At 40.8% G+C, this 12,855-nt stretch overlaps 1 protein-coding gene across 1 annotated transcript in view; it reads left to right on the top strand.

The window, feature by feature from the left end:
* The first annotated feature begins 11,426 nt into the window (after nt 1–11,426).
* BLM (BLM RecQ like helicase) overlaps nt 11,427–12,855 on the top strand; it is a 103,896-nt gene continuing 102,467 nt past the window's right edge. The window contains exon 1 of the mRNA XM_081292420.1: nt 11,427–11,515. The gene's annotated coding sequence lies outside the window, so the exon portion shown is untranslated. The remainder of the gene's footprint in view (nt 11,516–12,855) is intronic.

Below are 12,855 nucleotides of genomic sequence, written 5' to 3'. Positions count from 1 at the left end.
AAGGAGTGGAAAGAGAATCTAAAGAATCAAACAGAAAAAAAAAATATATATATATATACACACACACACACACACACACACACACACACACACACATATAAAATTCTCAACTTCAACTTGGCTTCTAAAAATTAGAGCAAGCTGGGTGTGGCGGCACACACCTGTAATCCTAGTGACTGGGGAGGCTGAGACAGGAGGATTGCAAGTTCAAAGCTAGCCTCACCAATTTAGCAAGACCCTGTCTCAAAATAGAAAATGAAAAGGGCTGGGGATGTTGCTCAGTGTTTAAGCCCCCCTGGGTTCCAACCCTGATACCAAATAAATAAATAAACGAGTGCAATTTATTACCTCATTGAGTAAGATTTCCTGACACAGGGCATACCCTTGGCTGGTATATTTAGTGATGTTGTGGAGGACCCAGAGTCCTGTCTTTTTTCCTCTATATTCCCCAGACTAGATTCTGTCCCAGCTACGAGAATGCTACTACAGCTCCAGGGACAACATTCAGACCCAACATTCATCAGAAAAAGAGAATGGGAGTCTGTTTATGGAAGTGTAGGAGCTTTTCTTGGAAGCCTCACTATAAGATTTCTCTTGTATCTCATTGGCTAGAACTATATCACATGTCTAGGCTGGACTAATCCCCACCCAGGAGAGGGTGCCTATCCAATCCTTGCCTGGCACGGTGTCTCAAGCCTGCAATCCCAGCGGCTTCAGAGTCTGAGGCAGGAAGATTGTGAGTTCAAAACCAGCCTCAGCAATTTAGTGAGGTCGCAAATAACTCAATGAGATCCTGTCTCTAAATAAAAATACCAAAAAGTGCTGGGGATGTAGCTCTGTGGTTAAAGTGCCCCAAGTTCAATCCCGGTACCAACAAAAAAAAGACTTGCCCTTTAGCTGGGGATAGCCTCAGTTGGAGGTGGGAACATAGATGTCCAGGCAAAAATCAGGATTTTGTTAACAAAAAAGATGGGAATGTGGTGGCCTGCATGCCAGTCATCCCAGTGGCTCCTGGTGCTGAGGCAGGAGCATCACAAGTTCGAGGCCAGCATAGGCAATTTTGCTAGACCCTTTCTCAAAATAAAAAATTAAAATGGGCTGGGGATGTATCTCAGTGGTTGAGCACCCCTGGGTTTCATCCCCTTTCTCCCTCCCTCCCTCTCTTCCCTCCTTCTTTCTTTCCTTCCTTCCTCTTTCTCTCTTTCTCTCCCTCTCCCTCCCCTCCCCCAACAAAAGGGGGTAAGATATGTGAAAGCAGAAGTATACGGAAAAAATCTGCAAAACAATTTTTAGGTTTTTAGTAAGTTGGCATTAGCAGTAAAGATGCTGGGCTTATCTGGTGCCTGCGTAAGATATTATTATCAGCAAAGATGAGTAAAATGCAATAGTTATTTACTCAGTAGATAAGAATTGTGGTTTTGGGTTTTTTTTAACTTTTTGTTTTCTTTTTGAATACATAAAAACATCATACAGTGCAAAGAAATACAAAATTAAAGTTTTTTGATACTTGTCTGAAGGTAACTGACAGCAATGGCTAAGATAACCATGCTGCTAATTTACCTCTAAGTTTGTTTATCACATCAGTATGTTTTGATTTTTAGATGAAAAGATGTACTTAAGGTAAGCAGGCCCATTTAGAGGGGATCCAGGAAGAAAACTGAACTAATGGGAAGTGGACCAGGATAGATGTTTTCACCACAGAACACAGACTGAGGGCACAGCAGATGCTAAAAGGGCAAGTTACAAGGGGGTAATAGGGAGTTGCTCTGTTAGTCTGGGTCTGTATGACCAAGGTCAATTTAAAAAAAAAAAATTTTTTTTGTTTTTGATATTGGGGATTGTTGAACCCAGGGGTGCTCTACCACTGAGCCCATTTTATTTTAGACAGGGTATCACTAAGTTGCTGACACTGGCCTTCAACTTGTGATCCTCCTGCCTCAGCCTCCCAAGTAGCTAGAATTACACCACAATGCCCAGCTCCTTTAAAAAAATATATTTTTTAAGGCTGGGGCTGTAGCTCAGTGGTAGAGCACCTGCCTCACATGCTCACATGTGTGAGGCTCTGGGTTCAATCTCAGCATCACATAAAATAAATAAATAAAGATATTGTGTCCATCTACAACTAAAAAATATTTTTAAAGAAATATCTATTTATTTTTGTTGTTGTTGGACACAATACCATTCTTTTATTTATTTATTTATTTATTTTTATGTGGTGCTGAGAGTCAAACCCAGGACCTCACATGTCGTGAGTGCTCTACTGCTGAGCCACAACCCCAGCCCCCCATTTTTTTTCAACAACAGAAAAGAACAAAGTCCTTTCTGTAATCAGGAATACCTACTGCTCAGATTGCAAGGACTTGTTAAAGTGAAGAAAAAACTTTTTAGGTTTTAAGACCAAGGCAATTATTTAATGCTGTTAGCTTGAGTTAAAATGTAATAGAGGGGGGCTGGGGATGTGGCTCAAGCGGTAGTGCGCTCGCCTGGCACGCGTGCGGCCGGGGTTCGATCCTCAGCACCACATACAAACAAAGATGTTGTATCTGCCAAAAACTAATAAATAAATAAATAAATAAATATTAAAATTCTCTCTCTCTAAAAAAAAAGGAATCCAAATCAAGTGTGATAGCCCATGCATGCCTGTAATCCCAGTGGTTTGGGAGACTGAAGCAGGAGGATCACAAATTCAAAGCCAGCCTCAGCAATTTATTGAGGCCCTAAGGCACTTAGTGAGACCCTGTCTCAAAAAATAAAAAGGGGGTTGAGGATACAGCTCAGTTGGTAGGGTGCTTGCCTAGCATGCACTAAATCCCTGGGTTCAATCCCAGCCCCACCTAAATAAATAAATAGGACCTAGGACCAGGATGTGGTTCAACCCCTGGGTTCCATTCCCAATACCAAAAAGTACAACAAGTAATCCAAAGTAACCTGATATTAACCAATTATTTTTCTACTGTTCTCTTTCCTTGTTCCTACCTTACAAAACCTACCATTCTGCTGTTGCCCAGTGGGAACCATCATTTAGTTCTGTAGAATGGGCTTTATTTGTGAATTCTGAATTAAAAAGTCAATTAGGAAATTCGCTAATTTGTACAATTTTTTTTTTTTTTTTGCTACTGGGGATTGAACCCTGGGGTATTTTCCCAGTGAGCTACATCTCTAACCCTCTTTTCTTATTTATTTATTTGTTTGTTTGCTTATTTATTTACTTATAGTTGTAGATGGACATAATACTTTTATTTTATTTATTTTTAATATGATACGGAGGATTGCCCAGTGTCTCACATGTGCTAGGCAAGTGTTCTACCACTGAGCTACAGCTCCAATCCTTAGTTTTTTTAGTTTGAAACATGCTTAGTGAGACCCACTAAATTGTTGAGGGTCATGCTAAGTTGCTGAGACTGGCCTCAAACTTGTGATTTTCCTGCTTCAGTCTCCCAGGTCTCTGGGATTTCAGGCATGTGTCATGTGTCATCATGGCTGGCTAATTTGTACGATTAATATTCATTGACACTTTTTTTTTGTACTGGGGATTGAACTCAGGGGCACTTAAACACTGACCCACATCCCCAGCCCTTTTTTATATTTTATTTAGAGACAGGGTCTTGTTGAGTTGCTTAGGGCCTTACTATGTTGCTGAGGTTGGATTTGAATTTGTGATCTTCCTGCCTCAGCCTCCTGAGCTACTGGGATTATAGGTATATGCCACGGTGCCTTGGTTAACAACTAATTTTTAAAAACCAATTAAAGTTAAAACTAAATTTGTTGTGTGTCTTTTGAAAAAGCCAAAGTGTCATCAAATGAGGGTATGGCATCATTGTTCTTTTGAATATAGAATGCTTTCCACTGAGGCTGCTTGGAACAAACTGGAGCTTATCAAGTAAATACTCAAAGGGAAGTCGAGGAAGAATTGGTTGGGGACAGACAGGAGACAAAAAGAAAAAAGTGACAGTTGGAGGGGGGAATAAAAACTTTTGTTTTTATTCTAAAAGATTTTCTTTAAAGAGGGCTGGGGATGTGGCTCAAGCAGTAGCACGCTCGCCTGGCATGCGTGCGGCCCGGGTTTGATCCTCAGCACCACATACCAACAATGATGTTGTGTCCCCTGAAAACTAAATAATAAATATTAAAATTCTCTCTCTCTCTTTAAAAAAAAAAAAGATTTTCTTTAAGGAGCTACAGTAGCTCAGTGGTGGAGCACTTGCCTCCCATGTGTGAGGCACTGGGTTCAATCCTTAGCACCACATAGAAAGAAAGAAAGATATTATTTCCATCTACAACTAAAAAAAATATTTTAAAAAATATATTTTCTTTAAGACTAAAAAAAAAAAAAAAAAAAGCAGGACAGAATACATTGGAGATAGGGGCCACTTCAGGAGAAGCTGGCATCTTGTGACTCCAGGCCCTTCCCCTCCCCTTTCCTCTTATCAGCTTGAGACAGAAACTAAAAACCATCCTGTCAGGCTGATAAAAGGCTAAGACAGGAAGACAAAAAGTGTTTGTGTGTGTGGGGTGCCCTATGTAGAGGAAGAGAAAATAAAAAGTAAAAAAATCATGTATGTATATAATATCTGTTTTAACATAAACACAGAATAAATTATACATGATACATACTTGTAACCCACATATATCACATATAATTTATCTCTCTATATGACATTGTTAAATAAAAATTACAGGAAACAGAGTAAATTCCTGCATTGGGCCCCAAAATGAAATCACTCATGCTGAGGTTCTATGTCTGACTTTCCTGGAAATACAAAGAGCTAGAAAGAGAGAGAAAGAGAAACAGCCAAGTTTCCTAAACAGGCAAGTTTCAATTGGCATGAAATTGAAGTTCCCTCTGCTTTCATCCTTTAATCCTTTAATCCTTACAAAAAATAATCTGAGGTAACCTGATGTTAAAATAAATCAGCTACTTTTCTATTGTTGTATTTCTTTGTTTGCCTTACAAGGAAATTTACTTTGAAAAGACCAATCCACTTTTTGTTGTTTGTTTCTGCTTTCTTCAGTCCTTCTCCGTCTATAAAACCAACTTTTAATTTTTTTCCACATTTTATATCAGTGCATTATAGTTGTACATAATGGTGGAATTTATTATTACATATTCATACATGCACAAAATATTACAATGTAATTTGATCAATATCTTTCTCCAGTATTCCCCTTTCCCTCCCCTCCTCCCTTGTGTCTTTCCTCTACTAATCTCCCTTCTGTTTTTATGAGATCTCCCCAACTTTCTTTTCCTTTTTCTTCTCTAGCTTTCACATATGAGAGAAAACATATAACCCTTGACCTTCTAAGTATAGCTTATTTCACTTAACATAATGTTCTCAAGTTCCATCCATTTTCCTACAAATGACATAATATTTGTCTTTATGGCTTAATAAAACTTGAGTGTATATTACTACATTTTCTTTATTCATTCATACACTGATGAATACGTAGGCTGGTTCCATAGTTGGCTATTGTGAATTGTATGTTATAAACATGGGCTTGCATGTATCACTATAATATGATGACTTTAATTCTTTATCAAGGAGTGGTATAGCTGGATCATAAAGTGGTTCCATTCTTAGTCTTCTGAAGAAAAAACAGCCTCTTCTGCTGGGCCCATTAGAACATTCTTTCAATTTTGGGGGGGAAGGCAGGAGTGCCAGATATTGAACTCAGGGGCCCTCAACCACTGAGCCACATCCCCAGCCCTATTTTGTATTTTATTTAGAGACAGGGTCTCACTGAGTTGCTTAGTGCCTCTCCATTGCTGAGGCTGGCTTTGAACTTGAGATCCTCCTGCCTCAGTCTCCAGAGCCGCTGAGATGAAAATCATTCAATTTTATAGAATTAAGTGTTGCTGGATCCTAGACTTGAAAAAAAAAAGGCTAATTAAGATCTTTAAATTGTTGTAATTTTGTCATTTGACAACATATAACTACATTAAAACAGAGGTCCTTAATTTGATTCAATTGGAAATCCAAAATTCCTGTAATAATATTTCTATACTGAATTTATATGATTAAAAAAAAGGGGACACTGTTTAGCTTTTGTTCCTCTACAACCTAGGTTCTAAGTTAACTTTAGCTTTCCTAAAAAGTACCAATTGACAAAATGTTATGGGCTAATCAATATTGGGGCACAAATTACAGTGCCCCAATAATTATACATATTATACCTGTATGGGTATTTCACCGAATTTAAACATAACGCCCCCTATAGTCTTAAAATACGTATGTAAGCCATGTATGATGGCACACACCTGTAATACCAAAGACACTGAAGGCTGAGGCAGGAGAATCCCAAATTTGAGGTCATCCTGTGCAATTTAGTGAGACCCCCATCTCAAAAGAAAACAAACAGGAATTGGGATGTAGATCAGAGTGGAATGCCCCAAATTCAATTCCCAGTAATGCAGAAGAAAAATAAATTAAACTTAAAAAAAATTTAAAAGGTAACTTCATGTAAAGAATGGATGTACCTCACTTAAATTGTAGTGTTGCTTAAATTCCCCAGTCATGGTACCCAATACCTTAAAAGAATCTTATATTAGGCGGGGGGTGTAGCTCAGTGGTAGAGTGCTTGTCCTCTATGTGTAAGGTTCTGGTTTCCATTGCTAGCACCGAGAGAGAGAGAGAGAGAGAGAGAGAGAGAGAGAGAGAGAGAGAGAGAGAGAGAGAGAAGAGAAGGAGGGAATGAAGAAATAGAGAAAGAAAAAAAAGAAAGGAAGGAAGGAAGGTTCATTGATCTCTACCTTTGGTGCAGACTTAGGAGAAAAACAATCCTATCAGATTAGGGGTCCATTCTTATGACTTCACTTAACCTAATTACCTCCTCAAACGCCCTATCTTAAAAAAAAAATCCACATTAGGTGCTAGGATTTTGACATATGAAATCGGGAAGACACAAACAGTTTGTTCATAGTGGGTGCTTTCTAATGAATTAATACATTCTCTCTCTTCTCTCTCTCTCTCTCTCTCTCTCTCTCTCTCTCTCTCTCTCCCCCCCCTGGGGATTTAACTCAGGAGCAATTTACTACTGAGCTACATTCCCAACCCCCCCTTTTTTTTTTGAGGCACAGGGTCTCATAAGTTATTTAGGACCTCACTAAATTGCTGAGGCTGGCCTTGACCTTGTGATTCTCCTGTCTCAGCCTTTTCCAAGCTGCTGGGATTACAGTTGTGTGCCACCATGCCTGGATGATTACTACATTCTTATTTCTGTGTTCCCATTCATTAGGACTCTTGCACCTAGTATCTAATATTACTAAAATTACTGAATCTAACCAATCAGCAACTTGTAAATACTTTGCTTTTATAGTTTTGGTTAGTATGATATGTTCAGGATCTATTTCGACAAGCTTTCAGCTGTAATTTGCCTTTGTCTCTGAAGGAACACAATGTCCATTTTCTAAGCTCAGGGTACAGTTTACCACCACATACAGTTTGATCTTGACTGCACTGGCTTTTCTCCAGGAGCACAGGTGTGACATTACACTGATGATGTTCTTCAAGGAAACTTATCTGACCCACCCATTATAGACATATAAATCCAACATCTTTTAGGGGTTCTCGTAGCAGCATATTGCTCATTTACAAGTTTCACTTTCAAATTAAAAATCATCAGGCAATCCCATTAGTACAGTCAGAAACTCTTATACTGAAGAGGCTTTGGCAACCTCTTCTCAGGCCTCCTGCCATCTCCAAACCACATATGATGACCAGAAGTTGCTCCAGGGCTTCTGATGCAAGAAACTACTTAAATTCTTTGCCTCCTGCTGTATATCATTAAATCAAAAATAACTAGCTCTCTACTGGGTTCTCCTGGAAATAGAGGCACTTGCAGACCTTGAGCCTGTGACCCTCCATACCTAGCTGCCTAGTATATTTCAGATCATGGAAACTGTACCCCACAAGCTCAGCACAGCCTCCTTAAGATTGAATGAAGCCCAACCTGGACCCTATAGTATTACATTCCACCTACAGGAATTGGTGGCTGTCAGATCAGGTGGGGTAGGCTTTATTGAGATTTCACTCCGGGGCGGAACTCGATCAGACCCAGAGAGGAGACAGGGGAAGGGTCTGAGGAGAAACCGCATGGAAGCTCGACCGGGCTGGACTTTTATGGGGCTTACAGCAGGAAGGGAAGGGCTTGGGACAGGAAAAGGTGTTTCTAGGGTCCCTTGCCCCCTTGGTCAGGGGAGTTGGCTGAACTTCAGGATTGGCCAGGGGGGTCCTGTTGATTGACAGGCGTTAGTCAGGAGATCTGTCTGATTGACAGACGTTTCCGCGGGCATCTGATTGATGTTTTTTTCTGGTGCGGGCTGCTTTGTTCTAAGTTGCCACTAAGTCGCCACCAAGTCGCCACGGACCTAACAGTGGCTTCCTCTGTCCTTAGTCCCTTGCCAGATATAATGCTGCTGGAAAAACTCAGTCTCCTGCAGATCCCTTCGCTACCTGGAAGCCTCCTTGGGATTAAAGGATTGAACAGCAATGTGAACTCATAGACAATATGAATCCCACTGCCAGGCGTCACATGTGGTGGAGCTCAGTGGAATGTTGCTGCTTTCCAATTCTTAACCAGGACATCCCTGATAAAGAGCAAGATGGAAGTATCAACACACTAGGCCAAACTTCTAGCAGTCCTCTTAGTATGAGATGATTTGGTCGGCAAATATCCCGTTTCACATTTATTAAAAACTGTTGGACCATTACCTTAAAATTGTTTCCTTCAAGGTAAAGGACACTGAGAACTCTTGTCTCACACTCTTGTAAATCAGAATCACAAGATGTCTCTGCATGTATTGAGGCCACAATACAAGTCCTTAACAAAACACTCCTTGTTCCCTTTGAAGTTACTGACATTATAGGGAGGAACCAAGATATTTGTTTCTCTTTTCAAAATTTACAATGTTGGGCTCTTGGAAAAGACATTCAATAGAATTTTTATGTCTCTAAGAGGTCCCAAATAGCTGGTTTCACTGAGAGACATAATAGTCTCTTCAAACAGCTTCTTTCAAAATTCCAGCCTGACAAATAAACCTCTAAATGAAACTCTGTTTTCTGCTGGCATTATCTTATTATTTTTTTTTCTTTTGGTACTGGGGATTGAACCCAGGGGTGCTTAAGCACTGAACCACATACTCAGTACTTTTTATTTTGGGAAAGGGTCTCACTAGGCCTTGTGAAGTTGCTGAGGCTGGCTTTAAACTCACAATCCTCCTCCACAGCCTCTTGAGTCGCTGGGATTATGGGTATATGCCACTGTGCCCAGTATTAATTTATTTTTATACATTTTTTTCCACTCTTGAGGATTGAATCCAGTGGAGCTCTACCACTGAGCTACATCCCTACCTCTTTTTATTGTTATTTTGAGGCAGGGTCTCACTAAGCTGCCCAGGTTGACCTCAAACTTGCAATCCTCCTGCCTCAGCCACTCAAATCACTGGACTTTTTATTCTTTTTGTAGATTGTCCATACCTTTACCTTGTCTATAGTCTGTTTCTTGCTTGGCTATTTTGCTATTAAAAATATGCTAATTTTAGCTAAGTGTAATGGCACATGCCTGTAATCCCAGCTACTTTGGAGGCTGAAGCAGGAGGCTTAAAAGTTTGAGGACAGCCTAAAAAATAATATAAAGTAAAATAAAAGGTTTGGGGATGTGGCTTAGTGGTAGAATGCTTGATTAGGAAAAAGAAAAGGCAGGAAAAAAATTGACAGATTTCACATAGAAAATAAATGTCCCTAATAAAACAGAAACATATTTGTAGGGTTTTTGTTTGTTTTTGTGGTACTGGGGATTGAACACAGGGTCTCACACGTGGTAGTCAAGTGCCCTACCGCTGAGCTATTTCCTCCAACCTTTTTATTTTGAGATAGGGTCTAAGTTGCCCAGTCTGTCCTCAAACTTGCAATCCTCCTGCTTCAACCTCTTGTGTATTTGAAAGGATTATCAGGTTTTATTTTATTTCTACCAGGGATTGAACCTAGGGGCGCTTGACCACTGAACCACATCCCCAGCCCTTTTTTTTTTTTTTTTTTTTTAATTTTTTGAGACAGGGTTTACTAAATTGCTTAGGGATTTGCTAGGTTTTTTTTTTTTTTTAATATTTATTTATTTTAGTTTTCCGCGGACACAACATCTTTGTTTGTATGTGGTGCTGAGGATCAAACCCAGGCCGCACGCATGCCAGGCGAGCGCGCTACCCCTTGAGCCACATCCCCAGCCCCGGGATTTGCTATGTTTTTGAGGCTGGTTTAGTGATCCTCTTGCCTCAGCCTACCAAACCACTGGGATTACAGCGTGTGCCACTGCACTGGCAGATTTTCAGCTTTTTTTTTTTTTTAGTTGTAGTTGTTAATACCTTTTTATTTATTTATTTGTTTTTATGTGGTGCTGAGGATCGAACCCAGGGCCTCTGAAGTGCTAGGCGAATGTTCTATCGCTGAGCCACAACCCCAATCCCAGATCAGCTTTTTGAAAAATAAATTTCATTAAGGCATAATACATATGTTTGTGTATATATACAGATAGTAAAAAGATTACTATCGTCAAGAAAAAAACACATCCATCATTTCAGTTAATCCTTCTTTTTCTTTCTGCGATGAGAGGCTAAAAAACTACTAAGCATGAATGCAATATATGGAATATTTTTATTACTTATAGTGCTCATGTTGTACATGAGACCTCTAGATGTGTTCATTCTGTGTATCTGCTACTTTGAATCCTCTGAACTACCTCTCTGCACTCCACCAGTGTTTTCTCTATATCTGTATATTTGAGCTTTTTTTAGTTTTTATATTTCTCATATAAGATCACGCAATATATATATATATATATATATATATATATATATATATATATATATATATATATATATATATTTTTTTTTAATATTTATTTTTTAGTTCTCGGCGGACACAACATCTTTGTTGATATGTGGTGCTGAGGATCGAACCCGAGCCGCACGCATGCCAGGCAAGTGCGCTACTACTTGAGCCACATCCCCAGCCCCAAGATCATGCAATATTTTTATTTTGAGACAGGATCTCGCTAGTTGTTAAGGGCCTCACTAAGGTTGCTGAGGCTGGCCTCAAACTTGTGATCGTTTTTGCTGCAGCCTCCAGAGTCCTGGGATTTCAGGCGGGCGCAATTACACCCAGCCAATGTTGAGATTTTCAATCCTGTCACAGTCCGGATCCCAGAAGCTTGTTCCACACAAACCCTTCATCAATACTAAGCAATACACAAAAAAACATAGACTCCACAACCAGCCCTAGAGGCCCGGGATTTACTGTCACTTGACCTTCCTTTTTGGACTCTGATTGGGCTTCCTACAGTCATCCCCCAGGGGGCGGGAATAACTGCCAATGGCAATGTTATTGGTCAACTGCCTCAGGACGTAACCAATCAGAACCCTCCGACTTGTGGCGCGCAGTGGGCTGGCGCCCGGCGCGGAGGCCGTGGTGGCGGCGCGCGGAGTTTGGATTCTGGTTCGGCCCAGCAGTATCGTGCGTGAGTAGTGAGTGCCTTGAGCCGCTTGTGAAATTACGTGTGGACTCTCATGGGCCTAGTTCCTTTCCCGGCGGCCCGGCTCAGAGCTAGAGGCCTCGCTGGTTCCCCTGTTGTTTACCGGTTCTCTTAGGCTCCCCGAGGCCTACCGAAACAGAGGTCCGGGGAAGAGGCCAACCTTGCCGGGTCCCTCCCGGCGTCGGTGGCAGAGCCGGGCCTACCACGCATCCTGTTGATCACGTACTCCCGTGGCTAACACAGTAATTGCGTAGAGTAACCGCGGCGTGATCTTGACCCCGAGTCTGGCACTGCCCCCATTTCCCTCCCGAGGGGAAATTCAAATGCCTTGCTCTGTTTGAGTGTCTATTGTGTGCCATGTGCCTCGCCCCCATTATCGTGCAATTGTAGCTTTACTGCACTCCAGCAAAGCGTTGTGGTTAAGAACAGACTGCATCAGATTGCCAGGGTTTGAATCCTGGCTCTTGACGCACTAGCTCTATTCACATGTTACTTAGTTTCCGTCAGTCACGGGAAAAAAATGATCTTCCTGAAGTTTTATTAGGATTAAATGATTTAATACATGCAGTAAATGCTTCCAAGAGTTCCTGGAACACGGTAAGGGTTCTGTTATTACCCAGAAGTAGGGAAATTTGTCTTCATTTTAGGCATGAAGAATTTGAACCACAAAGAGATGATCTCATAAATGATAGAGATCTGAACTAAAAGCTGCCTGACCCCAAAGCATCAAACTCACATCGTCAGGCTTTTTTTCCCACACCCCTCTGCCTTTAAATCAGAAGGTTAAATGTTGGTATGAGATGAAGTAGGCACCTGGAAGCGCCTGATGCCACCAATTTAGATAAATAGGCACTCAGGTACCACAGTCTAAGGGGCAGGAATGAGAGACTGGGTGAGAGATCAGAAAACAAAGGGTGCAGGTAGAACTTTGGAGAATAGATTCAGTTGAATCAACATTTTGTTAGATGGGCTGGTATACTGTCAGAAAGTTGCTTATAGTTTACTTGGAGGAAACGAGATTTCTGGGTCTTGAGTCTTTTTGAGGGGTGATGGTGGTACTGAGAATTGAACCCTCTGCCACTGAGCCACACCCCAGCCCTTTTTATTTTATTTTGAGAGGGTCTGAAAAGTTGCAGAGCCTGACCTGGAATTTGCTATCCTCTGCCTCAGCCTCCTGAATAGCTGGGATTACAAGTATGTACCACCATGCTCTAAGTCACTTTCAAGGCTGATCACCAAAACAGGCACCTTATCCATATAATTTGTAATCCTACCAGTAACCCAGAAAGGTAATTATTGCCTTCATTTTACTGATGAGGAATCAAGAGTTGA

The sequence above is a fragment of the Spermophilus citellus genome (genome assembly GCF_964194105.1).
Source record: "Spermophilus citellus genome assembly, chromosome: 4".
NCBI lineage: Eukaryota > Metazoa > Chordata > Mammalia > Rodentia > Sciuridae > Spermophilus > Spermophilus citellus.
The sequence above is the reverse complement of the archived record's forward strand: the minus strand, read 5'-3'. Positions and strand labels throughout refer to the sequence as shown.